The sequence below is a fragment of the Rutidosis leptorrhynchoides genome, unplaced genomic scaffold (genome assembly GCF_046630445.1).
Source record: "Rutidosis leptorrhynchoides isolate AG116_Rl617_1_P2 unplaced genomic scaffold, CSIRO_AGI_Rlap_v1 contig471, whole genome shotgun sequence".
NCBI lineage: Eukaryota > Viridiplantae > Streptophyta > Magnoliopsida > Asterales > Asteraceae > Rutidosis > Rutidosis leptorrhynchoides.
In genome coordinates, this window is record NW_027266704.1 from 48,134 (window position 1) to 66,231 (window position 18,098).

Genomic DNA, 18,098 nt, shown 5'->3' on the forward strand with positions numbered 1-18,098 from the left:
TAAATCGTCAAAATTTAGGTGTCAACAACTGCTAAAGTCTGATCTTGTTCAAAACCTGCTGCTCTTCAGACTTAGTTTCAAAAGTCTGTTGTTATTCAAACTCAGGTTAAAGGTAAATGTTTTCACTGCATTTTGCAGAATCTGTTTTTACATTTATTCACTCCCCTTTAGGTGTTCATACTAGCACTTTCAGAATACACTCATTCTAATTGAATAAAGTTGTTAATTCCATGCAAATCTATTCGGATTGATTACATTAAATTACAATTCTTTTGGATGCTAACTAGCTTGCCAGCAATTGAGTGGTCGATTTCAGCCTCCCCATGTAGCCACATCTATATATGTGTGTGTGAGTTCGTGTACACCTATCATATGTTCTTCGTTTTTCCCAAAATCCTAGTCTTTTAATCTCCCGTAGGCCCAAGACTAGCCAGCGTATTGACGGTACTCTACTGCCGCCATGATGACGAGTTTGCCACCTTGACCTATGCCTTACTTCTCATGGCACTAGTCATCTTATGCAATATTATCAAACAATTTTGGTGCAAAAGCGGTAAAGGAAAATCCGAGCCTCTCCCACTCCCTCCAAGGCCCGCCCCGTGGCCAGTGGTTGGCTGCGCCCCACACATGGTCTGGAACAAGCCCACTGCCCGGTGGATCCTTCGTTGGATGGAGGAGATGGACACTGGCATCGCATGCTTCCGCATAGGGAATACGCACGTCATTACCGTAACCGACCCTAAGATCGCTCAGGAGTTCCTCAAGAAGAAGGATGCCACGTTCGCGTCGAGGCCTATCTCGATGGCGGCCCAAGGGTTCAGTGGTGGCTACGTGACCGCCGTCATCTCTCCCTTTGGGAAGCAGTGGAAGAAGATGAGGCGGGTCTTGACGTCAGAGATAATATGCCCACCGCGACACAAGTGGCTCCATGACAAGAGGGCCGAGGAAGCCGACAACCTAGTGAAGCATGTCTTCAACCAATGCAAAAGCCTAGGGCAGGTGAACTTGAGGCATACAACAAGGCACTACTGTGGGAATATGATAAGAAGGTTGGTGTTCAACAAGAGGTACTTTGGCAAAGCAAGGAAAGATGGAGGACCAACCATTGATGAAGAACAACATGTGGACGCACTATTCAATGCGCTAAATTATCTCTAGACATTATGTGTTTCGGATTACTTCCCCTTCCTGGTGGGGCTTGACCTTGACGGGCATGAGAAGTGTTGCAATTAAGGCGAGCGATCGAACAAAATATAGACGGAAAAAGAAAATAAATCGGACACCAGATTTACGTGGTTTAGTCGTAAAGATTTACGTCCACGGGGAGAGCAGCAGCGAATTTCACTATAGATTAAGCGATACAAGGAGATTACACACTCGAGTCACTCAAACACTCTCTCGGTGTTTCCCAAGCCTCAATTACACCCAATAACACACACAGTGTTTAGCCCCGAAATTTCTCAAAAAATAATCTTTCAATCTCACGAAGGAATTACATGCAAATCTTACCACAAGATTTACATTAAACCTTCTTGGATGTAATTCACGATAAAGAAAAATCCGTCCCAAGCACTCGACAATGAGGCGGCGCTTCAAGACCAATTCTTCACGATCAACGGCGAAACACCAAGCACTCACGCGGCGCTTCAAGACAATTTGTGATCCACCTCTATCACCCATGGCCTCCAGTCCATATATAAGTAAAACCCTTATTCTTTTGCCAACTTCTCATAGGATTTTGTTTCCTATCCAAAACATATCTTTGTATATTTTAAACAAAATCCGAGTCTTAGTCAAAGTTGGACTTTCCTATTTTAGTAGCCAGACTCTCCAACGCAGATTCAAATTTGGGAAGTTGATCTTCAGATTTTCTTTGTTCAATTTCAACATCCAAAACATATCCAATTTGGAATATTCGTAATTTTGCATTGGACTCAAACTCGAGACATATTTCAACAAGAAGGTAGTGAAAGATTGCACGAGGACTTTCAAAAGTTACATGAGCCCATAATAAACGACAAACTCAAACGATGGAGGGACGATACGAGTTCGCATAGCAATAGAACAGAGCCTTAAGACTTGCTGGATGTTCTTGTTATGCTTAAAGACTCACAAGGGAAGTCATTGCTAACGCCTCATGAAGTTAAAGCACTGGCTACGATGAGAAAATTATTCTTTCTTAGCAAACTATAGGAGGTTATATATTTGGTTAAGACGACTTTGTCACTAAAATTGTACGAATAGAGCCTTACAACTACCCCCAAAAAATCCTAAAGAAAGACTTACCTCTCTATATATAAAGTTACTTATAAGTTATGAATTCAATATCTTGGGGTCCTAAAGTCAGTGTCGTTAAACTGTCCCAAAAGATCCTTAGGAAGATTTTCCTATAATCCGTACATATTTAACTTTACTTTTATTTGCATATTGTGGTTATAAATTAGATTTCGAGTTAACTTAAGATGCAGACGTATTTGTGCATCTTGACATGTGTAGGAAATTATGATGGCCGCGGTGGACAATCCATCAAACGCAGTGGAATGGACAATGGCGGAGATGATAAATCGGCCTGAACTCCTTAAGAAAGCCAAAGAAGAAGTAGATAGGGTTGTGGGAAAGGAGAGATTAGTCCAAGAGTTCGATATCCCCCAGCTCAACTGCATCAAAGCATGTGCTAGGGAGGCCTTTAGGCTCCACCCAATCGCGCCCTTTAATGTCCCGCACGTCGCCCTGTCGGATGCGGTCATGGCCGGCTACCGTATCCCCAAGGGAAGCCACATCCTCATTAGCCGGATGAGTCTTGGCAGAAACCCTAAAGTGTGGGACGAACCCCTCAAGTTCAAGCCTGAGCGGCATATCACAAGTGACACCGAGGAAGTCGTGCTCGCAGAGCCCGACCTGCAATTCATTTCCTTCAGCATGGGCCGGCGCGGGTGCATTGCCACGCAGCTTGGGACAACGATGACAGTGATGCTTCTTGCTAGGCTAATCCAGGGTTTTTACTGGAGTCTACTCGTTAATGATTCGAGCATCAATCTTAAGGAGTCAAAGGATGACTTTGTCCCTCGCCGAGCCATTGGTTGCTCAAACAAAGCCGTGCTTGGCAAGACATCTCTATCCAATATAGAGAAGTATGTGACTTTAGTATGTGCAGGACATGTGTATTGGGAACCTTGATCTTTCCATGTGACATCTCAGAACATAACCTTCTCAATATAGAATTATTATAGGCTATTTGTTGTGAAAACAATCTAATGTTAAATATTTCATGCATCATATAATTCAAATAAAAGAGGTCTATTGTGTTTATGTAAAAGGATCCACGGGTAGTTTCTATCAAGAAAACCTTCTATTATTTTTTGAAGTTGACAAAACAATCCGTGATTCCTTACAAGCTTAATATATGCAAGCATTGTTTATGCCTTGAGTAATATTGATGTAAAAGGAACTCAGATGTGCAAAGTGAAAAGATTCGAAATAGTTGGAACAACTTATGTGAACAAGTCTGGAAGAATAGGCAGTTCAAAAAGATTTAGAGGTACTGAGGTAAATATTTTACAAGATCTACACCACCATCATACTCAAAGTACGAGACGCAATTGGATATAATTGGGAAACTTAATATAATCGAAGTTTGTTACCACTAGAAGCCTCATATAAGTGGGAGTTTGATATAACCGAAAAGCCAGATATAACTAGGAATTGCTAATATCAGGATAATAGCCTCACTACGTGCTTTGGGGATAACATTCCGAGATAAGTTATCTCACCTTTTGACAGCTTATGATCAGGTATGGATTCATATCTTGGAAGAAAGTGATTGATCATCAATCTCAAAGATTATCTATGCAGAAGATAGCAATTACACGTAATATTTTGGTTGATTGACAATCATCATAAAGATAAGTTACTTTTCATAATCGCTCTATTTTTGGAAACCAAAGATTTTATTGTGTGAGCGACAAAATATACAAGACTCCAATTTATTGACTTCAATGGCTAAATTGAGTTGCTCGACAATTGTCCAATGGTCAACTTGAAGAATGATCCTCGTGAAGATTGTCCAACGAGTAGATTGGATGTTGAAAAGTATAAAATGAGATCCACAAGACGCTGGAGAAAGAGAGATCCATAGTGCAAAAATCCAAATACAGAGAAAGCTTTACATTTGTCAATTGTCTTATTAACCATACTAAAATTGTAATATCTTGAGAAGTGTTGTTGGTGTGACAATTTGTGCTTAGGTCTAAGATCGAGAATGCAAACATACACTAAGTTACGACTATGGTGTCCGAAAGATTCCAATTTTACATTTATTGGAAATTCTAAGGGAAAAATGTCCAAAAAGTCCTAAACCTTTTGCACTTTTGCTAATTTAGTCCTAAAATTTTTACTTTTGTCAATCTAATATTGAGTCCTTTCACTTCTTGTCAATTGAGTCCACCGACCAATTTTGGCAAGAAATCGCTAACATAGATGCCAACGATACTATGTAAGACTAGGAGTGAGCATGGTCTAGGTAGACCGTTCTCACCCTAGAATAAGGATCGCCTATTAAGGACCCATTCCAAAAAATTGGAATTGAGAATTGTTTGTTGGTTCCATGGACCCACCCGAGAACCAAACTATCCAGTTCATGAGTAGGTCCATGGAACCAGTCCCACCAAGCTTCACGCACTCAGTGCAACATTTTCTAACAAGCCAAAGTAAAGCAAAAAATAAATAACTTCTCTATTCTTAATTACAATATTAGTACAAAGATTGGACTCATATTAAAAGTTGAGAGTCGAGACTATGAGTCGATAGGCGTTGAGCTTGAGAATTGAGGCCATGAGAAGTGAGAGTGAGACGAGATGAGCACTCAGTTAATGGGGGTTGAGCCCTTATATTAAGGATTTCAATGTTTTCATTTCTCTTAATATTTTGGGTTGGAATTTTTTCTTAAAAATTAAATTTATATATTAGTATACTACTAGTTCAGTACATATGGGGGGGGGGGGGGGTGAGCAGCTCCACACTTATAATCAGGAATTGAACCAATACCCATCGGTTCTAAAAAAATTAGAATCGAGAACCAAACTAGTTCTCTTGGGAAACATCGATTCCAGTCTATTCTGGTTTGGTTCCAAGCAGTTCGAGCGGTTCTTGGTTATTTGCACACCCTTATGTATGACTGCAAATGTTGACATGGACAATTTTAAATAATATTTTAATATTGGTTGAATTTTTATTATTTTTTCTTTTTTGCTTTCTTCTTTTCCCTTTTACTAGTGGCCAACTATTGGCCATTGGCCACGGTCAACTAGCTGGGCTCACTTGATATAGGCAAGGCTTGGCCGAGCAAAGGTGAGCCTTGACGAGGGCTAGCCTCACCCAAGCTAGGCGAGACCAACTATGACATCTTGAAATTTCAATACTGTTTTCAATTGAATAAATCGGGCTTTTCATCACGCGTTTATAGTGCTATTTTCAAAGCCGATCACTCATGAGATAATTAGACTATCTAAGGAAGTTATTAAGAGATTTTAATGCTATGGACTTGAAAATTCGACTAGAAGTCGACTGCGCAACCGTGCTAGTTTGCAAGGGCCATTACAGCATTGTCAAAATCGATAAGAGATCATGGATAGGTCGATTTGACTGAGATATGTAATCAGAGCGTGGGTGATTCTACTTGATAGCAAAATTCTCGTCGATCGGCACTAGACCGATTTTTTGTCATTTTGGGTACCTTGTACCCGTAATTGAAACCTTGAGCTTTTCACGACCATCAAAAGTTGCAAATGTATTGAAGTGGTACATTGGGGCTCGAAGAAAATCGACCACGGGTCATTTGCACTAAAAAATTTTGAAAGCTACCCGATAGCCTAGGTTACGCTAAAAACGCGCCAGATTGAAATTAACCGTGAATTTGAACCCAATTTCAGAAATTGAAAATTCTATCTTGTCACAAATTATTTTAGAATCGCTGACTCATCCTTCGAAGAATTTTTAGAGATTCAGGGATTTTTACGGAAAACCATTTCGGCCGTTGCGGAAAATTAGCAGAGATTCGGATGGGCCAAATTAAAGAAAATTTGGAATTCCAAGCCGAGCCTTTGAGTATCGGAGACTTGTAGAAAATTGTACGAGATTTTTCTTCATCGAAATTGGACCTTAATTTAGAAAATTGCTCAAGAAATTGAGGCCAAGAGTTGAGTGAAATTCGGAGCTTGACAGGGGTGCAACTTTTGGGCATCAAAATGGATTATTTGTAGACTTACTTCTCTAGAAAGTAATATGGGGGAAAAGGGGAAATGCATGAAGACTTTAGGGGCATGATAATCATCATTTAGATATTTTTTTCCCTTTGACTTTCTTCTCTTTCTTTCCCCCTCTCTCTCTGCCGATCATTTCTTTTCCCCTGGCGTGCGTGCGTATCCTCCCCCTCAAGCCGCAGTCGACCATTCTTCTGTCTCTCTTATTCATTCTTTTCTTTGGTTCAGCCCATCATCTCCATTTTTTCTTTTCCCCGCTGCCTCCCCCCTTCATTTTCAGCACCCACGATTTTCCCCACTCACCAAACAGCCCACACTTCAGCCCATGAACTCCACCGATTTCTCCTCTTCATCCACGACGTCCAGTAGAAGACCGAAGCAACCCACTCGGTCAACACTCAATTGAAGCCCATTTTGTTGACTCCACTTACGCCAGCAAATCCCACCGAAGACCCTCCATCTTGCTGCCACGCCGTCCACGTTTCTTTTCCCTCAAACCGAAAATTGAAGCCGAGCACGTTCAGCCTGCAAGAAAATCCAGCATCTTCGTCCGCACTTCAATCAAGCTGCCAACGATCGTGCCCCATCTCCGCTCCGTTTCCTTGCTGCATCGACGTCCCTTGCAAGAGCAGCGTCAAGCCAGCAAAGCCCGCAGTAAAGCCCACGCAAGTTCAGTTTCAGCCCAGCTTTGGCTGTGGAATTATTAGGTTCCTCAGCCCAGCCCATCTGAAGACAAGTCCACATGAAGTTCAGCCCAACTTCGGCCCAAGAATTCAGCAGCCCAAGCCCATGAATTTCAGCAATCCAGTCCACAACTTCAGCTTTGGGTCCAGCCCATTAGAAACCCAATTCCAAGCCCAAGCCTACGACCAGCAGCCCTACAGAAGCCCAAGGCCGAAGCTTAGCCTTGCTGAGTTGTGTTGGGCCAGTTTAAGGCCCAATCCAAGTTCGTCGGTGTCATCGTGAGCCCAAGTTCGACTGTTGTCGCACCATCATTGTAGTGATCTAGTCTCCACTTTTAAACAAGTGAGTTTTGCTCGCTAATTCTCACTTTTGGTAATTGATGGGAAAATTACTGGGCGTTGATTTATAGCGCCAAAAATATGTTATGGGCTGTTGAAACTAGTGAGATATTCAAAAAGGTAAAATTATTATATTTTGACTGAGGCCGACCGTATATCTACACACGATCATTTTTAACAGGTACTCTTAACCCAAGGAAAATAGGTTGAGATAATGTGTTAATTGAGAAATTTATTTGAGGAGTGTAATGTTGTTGGTCGTGGGTGAATAATCATATGACATTGGGTTAGATCAAGAAAACCGCCGAAGTACTGTTATGTCCATTGGACCATAGGTTATCACCTAATCTAGGTTGTGTTCATTGAGCCGTAATTAAGCACCACCACCGAACTTGGACTCGGTTGTGCACGCTGAGCCGTAATTCAACATTATCACCGAATTTGGAATCGATTGTGCCGGATGAGCCGTAATTCAGCATTAATAGCCAAAGAATTAGTAAGCCGTGCCTGTTGAGCCGTAATTTAGCATTACCGCCAAAGTTTTAGTAAGCCGTGTTTGTTGAGCTGTAATTTAGCATTGAATGTGAGTAATTGAGATGACTGTATAGGGTGTGCTCGTTGAGCCGTAATTAAACATTGAATTTGAGTAAATGAGATGAGTCGACCAAGAAAATGGTCGAGATGACATGTAATCAACTAGATCGATTGATCAATGATTTGATATGATGTTATAAATTTATTGAGTGATGTGATATAAGGTATCTGTAAATAGCGTTGATTTGCAAGATGGAATTGAGGCTAAGGTAAGTCCTCTGACTTATGTTATGCTTAGGCAGCATTTAGGGCATATTGGCTTCCTAATTAGGTCTTAAGGGGTAGAACTTGTTGAGGCGTTGTCTCACTAGTTATTGTATAACCATTTTCAAGCCTCTAGTTGAAAGCGGTGGGGAACCCAAGGCCTAAAGTTCAAAAGGTGAAGCTCGGAGAATCAGCTAGCATGTCTGACTAGCTAGTCATAGGACATTTCTCTTTTGTTGAAAGCTGATTCCTTGTTGTAGGCTTCTATGTATAAACCTGTGTGTTTATAAAAATGTATTTTGAGAAAAATTTGCCCTACTTTCTTATCCCATTGTTTTATTGTCTAGGGATTATTTATATTGTTGACACCTCAAATTTTAATTAAGTTTATTTTATCTTATTAATTAAGTTTTTATTTTATTTATCTTGTCTTTTTTTGGAATAATAAACAAATAAAAGTAAACAAAAAACAAAAAAAAAAACAAAAGCAAAAAGAAAGCAGAAAAGCCCTCGCATGGGCCCGTGAGGCCCATTCCGTGTCAACCCAGCCCAGCCGAGTCTTCTTCTTCCTCGCGCAGTTGCAGCGCACGCGCAGGGGGCGCGACGCCGAAGTGGAGGGGAAGAGCAGCAACAACGCATGTGGAAGCAAAGGGCAACTGGCGTCGGATGGGACGCCGGTTCGGCTGGCGAAGGCCGTGGCAACTGACGGTTGAGCTCCATCGACCGGCCACCCCTCGGCCTATAAACAGGCCCTCCATCCCCGACGAAGAGGGGACACAGAGAGAGAGAGAGAGAGAGAGGCCTCCGGAGCTCGGGGTCCCCTGAGAGACTTCGGGGAGCTCGAGTGCAGGCCAACCGTGGTGTGGTGAGCTCGGAGGAGTCCCCGAGAGACTTCGGGGAGCTTGACGAGCGAACCCGAGGGAGAGAGAGAGTGTTCCGGCCAGATTTGACCAAGCTCAGGTCTCGCCGTCGCCATCGTTGCTCGTCGTTTCTCCATCGTCGCAAACTGCCCTCCTGCCGTCACCGTCCCCATTCAAGAGAAGGTAAAAAAGCATCATCGTTCATCATAGCCGTTGTCGCCGTCGCCGTTGCCACCTTCGTCGTCGCCGCCGTAGTCTCTGTCGCCGCCGAACACCTGGGTTCCCCCCTCCCCTTCGGCGCCGTGGATTCGCAAACCCTAGGGTTTGCGATTTTCTGGGTCGTCGAATCGGATCCAGGCCTCGGAGCTGGGTAGGGTTTCGCGAAATTTCGGGGCGGCGGGAAGCGGGTCGTAGAGCGGGTTGTCAGGCTGGGTCATTGGGTCGGGCCAGGCGTCTCCAAACGCCCAGCCACGTCGTCATTTTAATAAAATAAAAAAAGGAAAAAAGATGAAAAAATCCGAGTCGGGCCCGCGTCGCGGGCCCGTCCTCATTCAGGTCGCCGGCCCGGGTCGGACCCAACCCATGGATCCAACCCGGGTTGGTTTTGTTTTATTATTTTTAACATAAAATAATATTCTAATAAATAATAAATAAATAATTTATTTTTAAAAAAATCAAAAATGTTTAATTTCCAGAAAATCAAAAATATTTTAAAAAGTGTTGAAAAATGTTTTATTTTCTAAAAAATGGAGAAAATAAAAAATAATTTATTTTCCGAAAATATTTTGAAAAATATTAAAAAATATTTTATTTTCCGAAAAATCAAAAAAATCAAAAAAATCAAAAAAAATTCATATTTTCCAAAAATGCCAAAAATCCAAAAAAAAAAATCCAAAAATTCATGAAAAAGCCAAAAAAATTCAGAAAAAGCCAAAAAGACTTGTATTTTTCCAAAAATTACCAAAAAAATCCCAAAAAAAAATCCGTTTTATGTCAAAAAAATTAGAAAAAGACTCAAAAAAATGTTTTTCCTCTTGAAAATGCATGGAAAATCCCTCGAACATCCAAAAAATCTTAGGGTTTAAACAAGATTAGGCACCGAAAGGACATTAGTGATTAACTAGTGTAATCAAGTCCCTGATCCTAATTTCTCTAGTTGCGTAGAAGTGGGTATTTCTCTCGATACTTCGCTTGGGTTTCTAATCAACCCACCCCAAATCGATTAGTGGCGACTCCATTTTGAAAATTGTTTTATAAGTTAAAAACTTGAACCATTAAGTCGTGAATTGGTGGACTTGGGAGAGTCCGGGCTTAACCAATTTCAGCCGAGCCATTAGCCTCCTTAAGTGCTCGTACCCGATTGCGGGTGTCGAGAAAAAAGAGGTCGCGACATATATGCTTCCGCATGAGTATATTAAATGAATGGATCGACGATACATCCTATGAACGTCGTTATTAATCGACCAAGAAGGATGTGCACGTTTTCGGAGGGTCGGGGCATGACACCAACCCTTGCCTAAGCCGACCCTCACCCAGGCCAAGGCAGCTTTGTCAGCTATCGCCTTCGCCTAAGCGATGCTGCCCTGGCTTAGGCAAGGCTAGCCGTGAGCCAGGCCCAATTTGGCAAGGCCGGCCCTCACCTAAGCTAGGGTGGCCTTGCTCGGCGTGGCCATCATCCAATTGACTCTTGCCTTAGCCGCCCTAGGTTGGGTGAGGGTTGGCCTCGCTAGATTTGACCTGGGCAAGGTCGACCCACGTAGGGCCTCACCTGGGCAAGGGCCCCTCTTGCTGGGGCTTGCCCTTGCTTGGCCGAGCCTCACCTGTGGCAGGTGAGACCAACTAACTAGCCATGGCCAGTGGCTAGCCATTAGCAAAAGGAAAATAAGTAAAAGAAAAATAATAACAGGAAAATAATAAAAATTCAAAAAATATTAAAATATTATTAGAAATTGTTAATGTCAGTATCAATAGTTCTACATGGCACTGACGGTATCCATGATAGCAATTTTCGGTCAAAATTGATAAAATTAAAATGTTTAGAATTAAATTGGCAAATATGTAATTGGTTTATGACTTTTTGAATAATTTTCCCAAAATTCTGATGTACTTTGTTGGATGTTGAATCCATAGAAAAAGCAATTCAGGGGTTCGCCAATGGAGGACGGTCAAAGTTACTGATGGAGGATATCAGTAAGGTTTCAAAGGATGAGACCAAGGACGATCATCCCTGAGAAATCAGTACAATCTGAGCCGAGTAAGGCTGAAACTTCTTGCAAGGGTAAGGAGAAAGAGGGAGAGCCCTTAGCAACACCAGTGGCTGAGTCTGAATCACGTTCTGAAGAGAAGGACAACGATGACGAAAATAAGCTCTATCAAGTCGAGGTTCTTCAAGTCCCAGGCTCATGGTGATTTCTGTAATTCTTTACTGTCTTGGGGAGTTATACCTCATAGAGTATTTTCTAAGCTATATAACCACTCATTTTTTGAAAATTATATTTTAAATCTTGACTTTTCTATGAAACAAACCTATCCTAATATTTATATAGAACATCAAATTAGAACTTTTCAGGTAGTCGATGCTAAGTCCTTTCGTTCCCTGACCTATTCATCATACATATATCTTAATATATACATATATGAGGTGAGGAAGGAACGACTGTAATCTAACTTAATATTAATTACTTATATGTAAATATAAAGATACATGCACCAGCTCTTTATGGTTTCTTCTAGCAAATTCTTTTTTGAAGTTCCTGCAAATTTATCTTTCCAACGCTTTAAATTTCCCATACCCTTTACCATTCTTGCAACCTTTGATTTACAGTACCTACATTTGAATTTCTTTACTTTTACACGCATTTATATTTCTATTCAAAATCAACAAACAACCCCTTCTTCTTCTTTCTTTTTTTTTTTTTCAAAATCCATCAATTTCATCCCTACTTTAAGATTTTCACTTGGTGAAACGATAATTACATTAAATTAAAACTATTCGATGCAAAGTTCTTCCATTCCCTCACCTATCTATTGTACCTACATACGTATAATGAGAAAAGTGTTAGAGAAGTACTACACCTATTTCATTGGTGCCAATTTAGTACTAAATCTTTTGACTTGGTGTCAATTCAATTCTAAATCATTTAATCATGCCAATTTAGTCCTAAATTTTTTGACTTATTGTCAATTAAGTCCTCTTGGCTAATCTAACTAGATGTTGCTAACATAGACACTGGTTAGCTTACATGACACCGTCAGTGCTAGCGTAGATAATTTATAATAATTATTCAATTTTTTTATTATTTTTCTGATTTTTTTTCTCTCTTTTTTTTTTTTTTTCTCTCCTTCATTTCTTCTTCCTTTAGGTAGCAGTTGGTCACCAGCCACAAACAATGGCTAGGCGGGTTGGCCTTGCCTGGCCATGGCAAGGTTGAGCCCCAATGAAGGCTTCCGTCGCCTAAGCCAAGATGATACCCTATAAGGTTGTCCTGGCTTGGGCAAGGGTCAGCCTTGTTAGATTTTGCGAGGGGAGCCATTGTCGGGGCTGTCCTGGCGTAGGCGAGGCTAACCATGGTTGGTGGCCAGCCATTGCTTGTGACCAGTGGCCAGCCACCGCATAAAGGAAGAAGAAAGGAATGAGAAAAAAAAAATCAGAATAAATAAAAAAAATTAAAATATTATTACAAAGTATCCAAATCAGTGTCAGTGATGTCATGTAAGCTGGCTGGAGTCCACATCAACAACATCCGACTAAAATTAGCTGAATGGACTGAATTGACGCAAAATTAAAATGTTTAGAACTATATTAGTATTATCTCAAAAGATTTAGGATTAAATTGGTACAATTAAAATGTTCAAGACTAAATTGATACCAAGATGAAAAGTTTAGAACTAAATTGACATTATTATAAAATTTTGGACTATATTGATATCAATACAATAGATTTGAGATATTTTTGACACTTTTCCCTACACATCATACATATGCATACATATATCCACCAACTCTTCACGATTGCCTCGTCTCTCTCTCCCTATCTTTTTCTCATATTTTGTTATTACAAATCCGATTCTCAACTATAGCTTTGAAATGTTGCTTGCTTTTCTTATTAGCCCTAGGCAATGTATTGGCCAACGGAGTCGCTACTTGTGAAATAAAAGCTCCCGTCAACTGCTACAAGCTTAGTTTCGGCTTGGCGGCAGGGCTCGAGCCAATGGGTGACTGGTAAAGCATTGAAACGTGCTGGTGTAGCGGAAATCGTGTACCAACGAGATCATTCTCTTCCTCCTCAATGGGAGAGACCGATTTAAGGATCGAGTGTTGCCGAGCCATCGCTGTCATTAGTCATGATTACCGGCATTACTAATGTTAATACTTTGTTGCGCTCTTTATTCTCAAAGGAGCCATTTGTTCATTACATATTAGATGTAGCCATCGGGTCAATCAGATCAAATCAGATGGGGGATTTCTCCATATCAACTGAACCCGAAAGAGGTAAAAGGGTTAGGTAAACCGTTATTGCAGGGGGCTTGCGTACAATAAATTTATGCAATGTACCTCACGTTGCAAGAGCTTCATCATCATATGAATCATCCAATGTGCTTCTTTTCATTTCTTTAAATTATTTCGATCAATGACTTTCAGTCTTCACTAGTAAAGTAGTATGAACTCTAGTGTCTCGTTCACACTACGGGAATGGAAGAGCAAGTCCATTGCCTCTAGCCAAACTAGATACCATTGACGTGAACAGTGGCCTTCCTACGTGGTATAACTGGTGATGCCGATGTGAATAATTTTTGTAATATTTTAAATTTTCAGAACTTTTTAAATTATTTTTTTCCTTTCTTTTCCTTTTTCCCTATGGCTGGTACCACAAGTGAGGGTTGCAATCGCTAGTTGTAGGCAGTGGTGACCCTTATTGGCCATGGAGAACCTAGGCAAATGGTGGTTTGGAAGGGCCATGATGCGCTTGCTCAATTTGGTGGGGGTGATGGTCACTCAAGTGAGAGTGGCCCTCACCTATGGCTAATCAAAGGGAAAAAGGAAAAGAAAGCAACAAAAAGGAAGGAAGGAAAAAAAATTGTCTATGTCAACTAGCCGTGTCAAGTAAAATGATTAGCGTTCACATTATCAATTTTTGGCCAAAATTGGCCGGAAAGATCATCTTAATTTCTAAAATTAAATCGAAAAATTTAGAGCTAATTAATCATTTTATAATAGGATTAAGACATTTTAGGCAATTATTTCCACCACTTTAGTATAGATAAAGATAGCATAATAATGATAATAATGCACGGCATTTTTTTTTTTGGTCGAACATGATGCACATCACTTTAATATAGTTAAAAGATAAGAATAATGACAATTACAATTCATATTATTTTCATTTATAAGTAAAGCTGCGGAATAGTAAAAGTTGTGGCAAATTGGAGAATAAAAAAGGCGTTGGAGCGTGCAATTTCCGCCAGAAAAGTTCTCGCAACGAGACAACGACTTGCAAACTTAAAAAAACAAAGGAAGACTTAAAAAAACTCCGAGTGCTTCGCCACACGCATTTGAACGGGTCAACCGCAGAAGAAGCTGTCTCTATCTACTTACTAAATAATCACTGGGAGACTTGCGGAAAAAGTGGGCCCGGCTGCTAAAATCGACAGAAGTGAGCAACTTGTTGGTCAAAGCTAAAACAAGAAGAGGCAAAAAAAAAAAAAAAAGGACAACGACGGAAGTAATTAATGTAGAAATTAGGAACCCCGCTGGAAGACGGTGTGGTTCGACCATGGACTAAACTCAAGCCATCCAGTCGTAACAGCACCGCGTCAGCGAGTTTATGAAAACAAAAAAAGAAGAAATCTCTGGGAACATGGCATTTGAACGTCCGTGTCTGGAGTCTCATGCTTTCTTTGAACAAGACTTTTCTAGAGTCAAGACCTCTAGTTATTATTTCCATTTTAGAAGCTGATGTTGCTCTATAAAGCATGGGCCAAAGAGCTAAGTGTTTTCACCACAAAACGAGTTCTGTAGCATTAAAAGTAGACCTCAGTTTGCTTTAATGGCTAATTCCGCCCTTCGTTGCAAGCACTTCATTCGTATGGTTGCTACGCTTCCCTTTCTTCTCGCACCTGCATTCATCTTCTTCACACCTGCAACTGCACAAAGACAGATCAACATAACCCTCGGTGCTTCTCTCGCACCCAACACCACAACCTTCAACTCCTTCTGGCTCTCGCCTTCCGGTGCCTTCGCGTTCGGGTTCTATCAGCGAGGCGACGGTTATGCGGTCGGGGTTTTCCTTCCACGAACTCCGCGTAAAACCATAGTCTGGACGCTAACCGAGACTATCTCCGGTCCCACGAAATTCCACCCCTACGTTTCACCAGCGACGGGAGACTTGTCCTGCAGTCTACAGAAGCGCAAGAGACGTTTGTTGCCATTCCGAGGAGACTGCGGTCTCAGCTTCTATGCTCGACACTGGCAATTTCGTTCTGTATAACTCAAGGCGGGACGTCATATGGCAGACTTTTGATTTGCCGACTGACACCCTCTTGGCAGGCCAGCATTTATCACCAAGCCAACAGTTGTGCTCGAGCGCTTCCGAGAGCGACCAATCGACTGGTTTGTTTCGCCTCAAAATGCAAAAGGATGGAAACCTCGTGCAGTATCCTGTAGCTACTCCAGAGACGGGCGAGCACGCTTACTGGGCATCTGGCACCGCCGGAGTCGGTGACAATGTGACACTATATCTCGATAATGACGGTTCTCTCTACCTGTTGAACGCAACAGGTACATATGTGAACAATATCACCGCAAGTAGAGGACCTCCAAAAGAAGGAATAATCTACCTTTTGAGAATCGACCCTGATGGGATGTTGCGACTGTACTTGTACAACGCGACCCAGAATGCGGATTTGTCAAAAATATGGTCGCTTTCTGACAACAAATGTATGCCCAAGGGCTTATGCGGGCTCAACGGGTTTTGCGCCATGAATGATCAAAATCTCGAGTGCAAGTGTCTTCCAGGATTCGGATATGTGAACCCTGGGAACTGGACATCTGGGTGCGAGAGGAACTTCACTGCAGATAGCTGCATGAGAGCAGACGCAGCCCCTAGGTACACTATTCAGCCGGTCTCTAACACTGTATGGCAGGATACTGCGTATGCTGATCTTACTTTTTCTACCAACGAAGAATGTCAAAAGGCATGCTTGGAGGATTGCAATTGCGAAGCAGTGATATACAATGCCCAATCCTGCAAAAAGATGAGGCTTCCTTTGAAATATGGCAGGAGAGACCTCAATAATGCAAACATACTCTCCATCAAGGTGGGGAGACTGGATCTAATGGGAATGGAGCAAATGGCTTCATGGCCGGAGGGAAAGAAAAGGCCTTCTCGGAGAGCCATTCTATTTGCAATTGCATCATCTACTGCTTTCGCATTAATGACACTGGCAGTGTCAGGATTCATTGTTTACAGGTATCGCGTTCGGGCTATATGAAATACTTCCCAAGGAGGGAAGCGCTACAATGATAGAGAATATTTCGCCGAGATCATTTACTTATGAAGAGCTGAAGAGGCTAACCAAAGATTTCGCCGAAGAGATTGGTAGGGGAGCATTCGGAACAGTGTATAAAGGCACACTGTTGAATAGCCTCGAGGTTGTTGCAGTTAAGAAACTAGAGAAGTCTCATCGGATGTTGAAAGCGAATTCCAAAACGAGGTGAAAATTATCGGGAGGACTCATCACCGTAGCCTCGTCCAATTGCTTGGTTATTGTCTTGACGGACACGACAGGCTTTTGGTGTACAAGTACATGAGCAACGGGTCGCTTGCGGATCTGCTCTTCACGCCTGAGAAACAACCTTGCTGGGATGAAAAAATGGGAATTGCTCGAAACATAGCCAGAGGCCTCCTCTATCTCCATGAAGAGTGTGAAACCCAGATCATTCACTGCGATATCAAGCCACAGAACATACTAATCGACGAATGTAGGCGAGCAAAAATATCCGATTTTGGGTTATCAAAGCTGATGAAGCCAGATCAAACCAACACCATGACAAGGATTAGAGGAACGAGGGGTTACGTTGCACCGGAGTGGCACAAGAATTTGCCAGTGACGGTGAAAGCAGATGTTTACAGCTTTGGCATCGTGTTGCTGGAGATCATCTGCTGCCGAAGAAGTGTGGATGGAGCCTTCCCGATGATGAAGCCGTGCTCGAAGAATGGGCCTACAGCTGTTCCAGGAGCGCGAGCTAGAGAAACTAGTCAATGATGAATCGACCGACAGAAGACAGTTGGAGAGAATGGTGAAAGTGGCTCTTTGGTGAATCCTTGAAGAGCCATCGCTCCGTCCTTCGATGAGGAAGGTGCTTCTGATGCTGGAAGGCACGGTGGACATCCCCATACCTCCTTGTCCTTCTTCCTTCCTCAGTGCTATCTAGACTTTCGCCAACACTGGCGATTGTCATTGACAGAAATGCATTTGATTGTCAATATCATGTGTAGAAACTGTCCTGAGAGGTTTATTTGAGGCGTGATGCTTGTTTGCCAATATTGTTCTTTCTCTGCTATTCTTTCTTCTGGGAAGTTAAAATAATGCAGAAACTATATTGACTAATTCATTGCTTTCCAATGGAGACAGATATGATCATAAGTTCTCTGTTTCCTTATAGTGCCATTCTGCCGGATACGATGAAAGTGCAAGAATGGGGTGGAGGGAGAGGGGACAGGGAAGTTTGCCTATCAACTGAATTTGAAAACATGTTTCGTAATGTGAGCGGTGTCGTTCTGCTGTAAAACTTCTTACAGATGAAATATTCGACGATTCTACTTTCCTGTTAAAAGAAATTGGAATACTTTTTTGTGCCAGTAGAAGTGTCGGAAAATGAGAGTAAAGGAAAAATTACCCCTCAACTGATTTTCAATAACTTGTGGGTAATTTCTTGACATTTTTATTTAATGTCGAGTCTGCATATTACTATTGTTTTTTTTTTATTTTATCCTTCACTAATTTTTCTTTGTCTTAAACTTACCGAATCTCATATGAATTTGTCCATCTTTATTGGAGTGATTTATCGACTTTTGTGATTAAATTATTAATTGATTTTGGATTATCAACTTTTACTCGAGTGCCGACATTCATTTTTTTTTTTTTAATTATAAACTTTT

General features: G+C 41.6%; 2 pseudogenes; both read left to right on the forward strand.

Annotated features, from left to right (window-relative positions):
- Positions 1-501: 501 nt before the first annotated feature.
- Positions 502-3,127, forward strand: LOC139883907 (tyrosine N-monooxygenase-like; annotated as a pseudogene).
- Positions 3,128-14,984: 11,857 nt separating this feature from the next.
- On the forward strand, positions 14,985-17,371 carry LOC139883908 (G-type lectin S-receptor-like serine/threonine-protein kinase LECRK1; annotated as a pseudogene).
- Positions 17,372-18,098: the final 727 nt, after the last annotated feature.